Consider the following 6671-nt stretch of genomic DNA (forward strand, 5'->3'; position numbering starts at 1 on the left):
TTCAGAAAGGGATTGGAAATCAAGAAGGGGCACCAGGTGGGCCCTTGGCTATTGCAGCTTCATTGTTTCTAGGCCAAAAATATATTAAATTTTACATTTTTAACACCAACGTACACACAATTACAATGCAATCGCACTACTCATAAGATAATTACAGGTTTATTAACAGTGATAAGTCACAGTACCATAGGAAACTGTGGGGACTCCTATAGGGCGTCTTACACTGGGACCCACATGCAGACTGTCATGGTCCTGTTAAGACTGATGTAGAACCCCAGTGGAGATCATCTCAGGAGTCCAAAAGTGGGGACTTCTCTGAAGGTCACAGAAAATGGCTCTTTGGCAGGTCTGCCCACCCCATAGCCTCTTCTCATGATAAGCTGTGGAAAAACACAGTAGATTTAGAACCAGGACATCAGAGTTCTGGATCTGACTCAGCTTGATCCAGTGTGTGTGGAAAATACATTCTGTGTGGGCCTCAGTTTCCAATGATACAAAATCAGTTGTGTGGGATTGAACAATTGCTGAGGACAGAGGGCTTCCCTGGTAGCTCAGCTGGTAAAGAAGCTACCTGCAATGCAGGAGATCCCAGTTCAATTCCTGGGTCGGGAAGATCCGCTGGCGAAGGGATAGGCTATGCATTCCAGTATTCTTTGGCTTCCCTGGTGGCTCAGCTGGTGAAGAATCCACCTGCAATGCGGGAGACCTGGGTTCAATCCCTGGGTCAGGAAGATCCCCTGGAGAAGGGAAAGGCTACCCACTCCAGTACTCTGGCCTGGAAAATTCCACGGAATGTATAATCCATAGGGTCGCAAAGAGTCAAGACACCACTGTGTGACTCACTTTCACTTCCCAGTGCTAGCCTATTGGAACTTTCAATAGTTTTCCATTGAGAGAATGTAACTGGCTCCATCTCTCCTTGTAAACAGGCATCAATATTTCAAAAGGTTTAAATGGAGGCATGGTGGTGGTGGGGAGGTCACTGTTAATAAATAGAAGTTACTTTTAAAATTATTTCCTGAAGATACCAAGGTCCGTTAAAGGCCTTTTGCTTAAGACAATCAGGCCTGAGAAACTTTAGATCTTTCTTTTTAAAGAATGGAGATCATAGAAGTATAGGAAATATTGGTAGAAAGTATCTTTTTCATTGCCTTTAAGTTTGTTATGCTAAAGGAAGACTTTTTTTTTTTTTTGGTAAAGTCAAACTCCTCATCTGTTATTTCCTCTGACTTCAAATAATTGCATGCAGTGATGGCTGAGCTACCTCTCAGTTTCTTACCAGGAATTTCTATCTAGGTTTGTTTTTTTTTTTTTTTTTCTCTCTTCCTCCTGTATGAATATTATGATGTATTTTTTACATCCACATGGGACCCAGTGACTTAAAGTGTGCCTGGTTTACAAGTGTCAACTCCTTCCTGTCATTGACTAGGATGGATTCCAAAAACAAACAGAAGTAGTGGTGGGGCGGGACAGACTGGTGCAGAAAAGACACTTGGGAACTGTCACATCTGATTAGGAATGCAGATCAAAGGTACAAGGTCTTAGAACTGGCACTTCCAGCTCTTAACATTTGAAATCTTCAATTGGCTTTTGGACCTATTCAGCATAATCTCAGACTTTGGTCTACAATTGGTTAAAAATTGATAGAGGTGAGGATTCTGGGACTGCCTTCTTTACTTAGAAGTTTACATTTTAACTCTTTCTCCCACCCCAGGGACACATATATACTCAGCTCCTTTCCATTCCCCTCTCCATCTTAAAGTTACAGATATATATATTTAGATATAAAGGTATCAAAGTTAGAACTGATAGATATCCTGCAAACACTTGGGTTATACCTTCACACAGTTAAGGAAACTGAGTCCTGACAAGTGGTTCTGTTCCACATCAGATAAGGAGTTCCTGGCAGAACTGTAATTAGAAACCAAGGTCTTCTGGCAACAAATCCAGTTTTGTTTTGTTTCTTCCCCTACCTCACACTGTGCCCCCGCAGAGTTACACAGTTTTCTGCGTGTGTCTCTGTATGTACATGTGTTACATAGACGTTGACATGGACGAAACATGCACGGGGGCATCTGTGGTCTGACCTCAGGGAACAGTTTAATGCCTCGGATTTCAGGCAGCTCAAAGGGTTCTGCGGGTGGAGGCTGAAATAAACAAGAAAAGCCACTGTGGAGATGTGAATGGAAAAGTACCGAGTACTCCCTCCCTCCCCCTCCGCACATTCTTCTGCTCTCCAGCTCTCCCTGCCATCAAGCCGGCTTCAAATAGGCTTTGGCATGGTCAGGTGTGCAGAGGGCGGTGTGGAGAAGGGGAAAAAAAAAACAAAACAAAACATGCAGGCACAACACGCAAATCAAGTTTCTCCACTTCTAGCCTTAGGTAGTAAAGACAGCTAAGTACTGCAGCCGGCAGCCGGTGGCAGGGTGGGCCAGCCACCCTGAGTTTACAAACACTCCAGTGCCTTCCTCCCTCCAACCCCCTCCTGGTCCAGCTGTTGCTTTCCCTCATGCTAAGGTTTCAAAGGAAGTGAAAACCCTGTTATTCAAAACAGTGATCGAATGCAATAAACAAATGATTATGCACCCCCAACCACTTCTCTATTTTAAGCTCCCGCTATTTATTTCCATTTTAAATTAGTGAGAAAAGTATGGAAAAAATCAGTGTTTTGGGGGTAAACTCTGAGCTAGGCTGAAAAGGTTTCTAAAGGAAAAAAAAGTGTCTCAGAATAATACAGGCTGAAAGCAGGCAGCATATGGATCAAAATAAACGTTGACACTTCTTTTTCTGAAGGTAGTGACTGGAAATCATCTTTTTTAAAAAAATGTCTCAAAACTTTCTGCTCAATTTCTCTAAATCATACCAAGAAAATGCTTTTTTCTCTCCAAGGATAATATAAGGTGCTTGTTTACAATAGCTCTAAATGAAGCATTTGAAATAAAATGAATGGGTACATAAAATCTCCCATACCCATCAAAAGTAGTTGTTGAGTACCACAGTACAGGTGACAAGCACCACCAAGTCCAAATGACCGTCAAAACTCAATATTCATCGTGACTTGGAGTTTGTTTTGAGAACCAGTTTACAATTCACACAGAGCCCAAAGCAGCCTTGCTTTCCTCATTTCTGTCGGAAAACAAGACACCCACCTCAAAGCCCAGGTAGTCAGATCTCCCTGATTCTCTAACACAGGACCATAGAACCACAAAGACCTGTTTTCAGTTGTGTCTCGGGGTCCCGCATGCCTCCAGTGATGGCCCTCCTGTCCTCTTGAAAGAAGGAAGCCTTGAGGAGTTGAGTGATTGATCCACAAAGTTCCTTCCAGTCCTAAAATCTATAATTCTCTTATGTGACAGTTTCAAGATCTACCAAGGTGCCAGAAGTTCCTGACAGGTGAAACCAATTTCCTCTTGGGAGTCCCCTTAGAAAGAGGACAAGACAGTGTTTACTCCAAGGATAGTTTTCTTTTCAGCTGTGACTGTATTGTGGGGAAGTTTGTGAGGGAACTGGATGCAAAATCTGTTCCTTTCCTTAAACAGATGTAATATTAAGACCAAGCTATTTTATTTTGCAACAAAGCTTATATTTATCCAGAACCTGTGATTAAGAACCTATTACCATGCCCAAACCACCAGGCAAACGGGCTGACTTGATCCCCTACTCTGAGTATTAATAGCCAGAAGCATTAAATCATAGGACTGGTTTGATACATAACCCTCCAAGTTCACAAGAATCACACATAAAGACCCCAGACATGAAATCTCTCTTCAGGGCTTCTTATGGATGATTTGAAAGAATTTGAATATATTCAAGTCAATCCTTTCTTTAATCCTATCACTGCTGGGGTGACGGAGGTTCACAGAGTGACGCCAACTGGTTACTAATGGGGAGAAATCAAGAAATGAGAGAAGGCAGGACATTATGGACGAAATTCGATGGGTATAAAAAGTTTGATAAAGTTACTTTCCTAGTCATTGAAAAGAGATTGAGAGGTGGGTGCACAGTTTTCCTCACCATTCATTTGGAAAAGAGAAGGGGACCTACAAAAATGTAAATCCTTACTTTTAAAATATTTTCAATAATTTTTTTTTTCTTTTAACATCTCCTGGTTAATTTCTTTCAATTTGGGGGGGGGGGGAAGTATTAGAAATGTGGGACTCTGGCAGTTGGCCCCAGAAAGGGTCTGAGGACCCTGGTGGTGGGATTAATTATCTATAAACCAGGCCTGGTGGGGTCTTCCTTCAAGGATTTCTCGCAGAGAATCAGAGGGCTGAGGCACTAGAAGGGTGAATTCATTCCCAGCCCCCACTCCGGTTGGGTCTACGCTAGAGAGAGCAGATCTCCCTCTGCTCTGCAGCGCCCCCACGAGGCCAAGATTGGAATGGCAACAGAACGCGAGAGGGACAAGCTGTGTTTAAAGTGGTGGTGGGGAGGACCCCATGAGGCTGGATGGCAACTTTGACAAGAAAAGGGACCCCACATCACAAAAGTTATCACATTGCAGAATCAGTAGCAGGGCAGAACCACACAATTCACATTCCAAACCACACAGATACACCTGAGAAACATACTCATAAAAAATACAAAAATTATCACCCATAGAAATACACAAAGACGATCGCTTCAGCAAAATCGGTGTCATTTAGAATCCGGTGGGATTCCTTTCAAACTCTTTGGAAATCAGGGGGAAGGGGACAATTTAAAAAACAGTCTGCCTTCTGGCAAAATGAATCTGCACTTAACGATAACGTGTGTCTTCGGGGGTAAAATGTTCATTTCGACAACAGTGACAGGATTAGGCCTATGTATATTTTTCAAAAATCCTTCACAAGACAGGCTTTTTCTGCAGAAGCTGCAGTAATCCATCTGTCAATAAGTATTAAAATATTCAGATTTCAAAGGGACAGACACACTTAGGCATTTTTCCTAAGCTCCAGCCCTTGTGGAAAATAATAGACCCCTTTGGATCTCTCCTGGTTCTAAAATCTCCCACACGGCCTTTTCAAAAGGGGGGCTGCGCTGACATTTTCAGCAACAGATCTAAACTTCTTACAGACTTCTGGGAAAGAGATCCCCAAATATCCCAGGAAACAGCCAGTAATCTCTCTGCTCACTTCTCCACTATAAACCCAAATCTGGAGAGGTAGATTATTTGGGGAGATATCTTTATTGAAAATTAACATGTGCAGAAATTTTGTGGAACCTTTAAGAACTCGTCTGTAATTTAATGAGTCCGCCTGAAGGACTTTCATAGCCAAGGCTCAGAACAGCCTGACCTTTGAAAGCTGCTTCTGGTCCAAACATTTTGGGTTAATACTTGAGGAATCTGAAATATTATTTTCCCCTCACACCCTTCTTTTAAGAGAGAGACATAAAAGAAACAAGAGTCTCCCTCATTCAGGGATGAGTAGGAGGGGAAAAAACCCCAACCAACATTTAAATAGGGAAACTGGCAGTTCTGAATAAACAAACCAAGGCCCACAGTGAAATGATTCTGCACTGCATTTGCCTTTAAAAAGAAAGGAAGGAAGAAAGAAAGAAAGAAAGATTTCCCCCCTTTTCCTCCTCCTCCTAACTCAGCTCTAAAGCTAAGAGGACTGTGCTGCGTGAAGCGCGTTGTAGTTGTAGCACAGTCTGTTTTAAATCCACGCAGTATCTGTGATACTGGCATCGCAGGCCTTTAGAATTCCCTCCGGCTGGTCTCTTTAAACACAGACAGCAGAGATTTTTAACAACGACCTTGAAACGAGCTGGGAGGGAGCGGGGGGGAACCAAGACCTAAAGAAAAAGCAAAACACAAACATGATTCGGCTCACAGAATTTTGTAGAACACACGCGTACGCGTACACATACACACACGTTTCTTGCAGCAAGAATTTTCCTAGGAGTCAACAATAACAGAAAGAGTAAACCCACCATTTGCTGTCCTGGAAAGAAACAAACCCAAACAAATCCTTTGAACATTTCTCTCAAGTGCAGGAGAGCGTTCTCTCAGTAAAAGTCCAAGGGGAAAAGGAAAATTGAAAACCCTCCCCCGCCCCCCTGAAAAAAGTGGGGGTTGGAATTGTTACATACGACCAAAAATTCAAGCTTCTTTCAACACTATCAGTATTAAAATAACACGTCTTCCTTAATTCGCTTGAGAGATTTCATAGGGGTAAAACAAAACAAAATCCAACCGATGCGGGATCCTACGATTTACGTAACATCACAAAGTTGCAAAAGGCAAAAATCAGAAGCAAAAATACGAAAACCATCATAATACAACCACCCCAAATCCCAAACCACCACACCAACAAAGAAAAAAAAAAAAATCCCAAACTGTCCCAAATAAAAATAAAGCAAATGAACCCACCGAAAACTGCTTGGCAAATATTTTTCTCGTGGTGCCTAATATTCTAGCTGGAAAGAGCTGTGGTGTTTATTGTTTTTTTGCTCTTACTCGCCCCGAAACCTACTATATATAACAGACTTTTCCCAAAGGTTCGAACCTCTCGCTTCCTTTTGTGTTTTGAGCTCGGAGGAGCTGAGTTTATGGGGAAGAGAGGAGAAATGAGCCCCAGACCCCGGGAAAGCGAAGCGCACTCCCCCTCTTATGTCACCGAATAGCAAATTAGTTCTCAGAATTCCAGAGGCCGAGCTTTGCTACAGCGAAGACGCCGACGTCACAG

General features: G+C 42.6%; 1 long non-coding RNA gene across 1 annotated transcript; it reads right to left on the minus strand.

The window, feature by feature from the left end:
- Positions 1–628: 628 nt before the first annotated feature.
- On the minus strand, positions 629–6616 carry LOC122444804. Its single transcript, XR_006270350.1, has 3 exons — positions 6356–6616; positions 1974–2147; positions 629–690 (listed from the first exon to the last, which is right to left on the minus strand). It is a non-coding gene; the product is annotated as an uncharacterized LOC122444804 (long non-coding RNA).
- Positions 6617–6671: the final 55 nt, after the last annotated feature.

Source organism: Cervus canadensis, chromosome 7 (assembly GCF_019320065.1).
Source record: "Cervus canadensis isolate Bull #8, Minnesota chromosome 7, ASM1932006v1, whole genome shotgun sequence".
Classification (NCBI taxonomy): domain Eukaryota; kingdom Metazoa; phylum Chordata; class Mammalia; order Artiodactyla; family Cervidae; genus Cervus; species Cervus canadensis.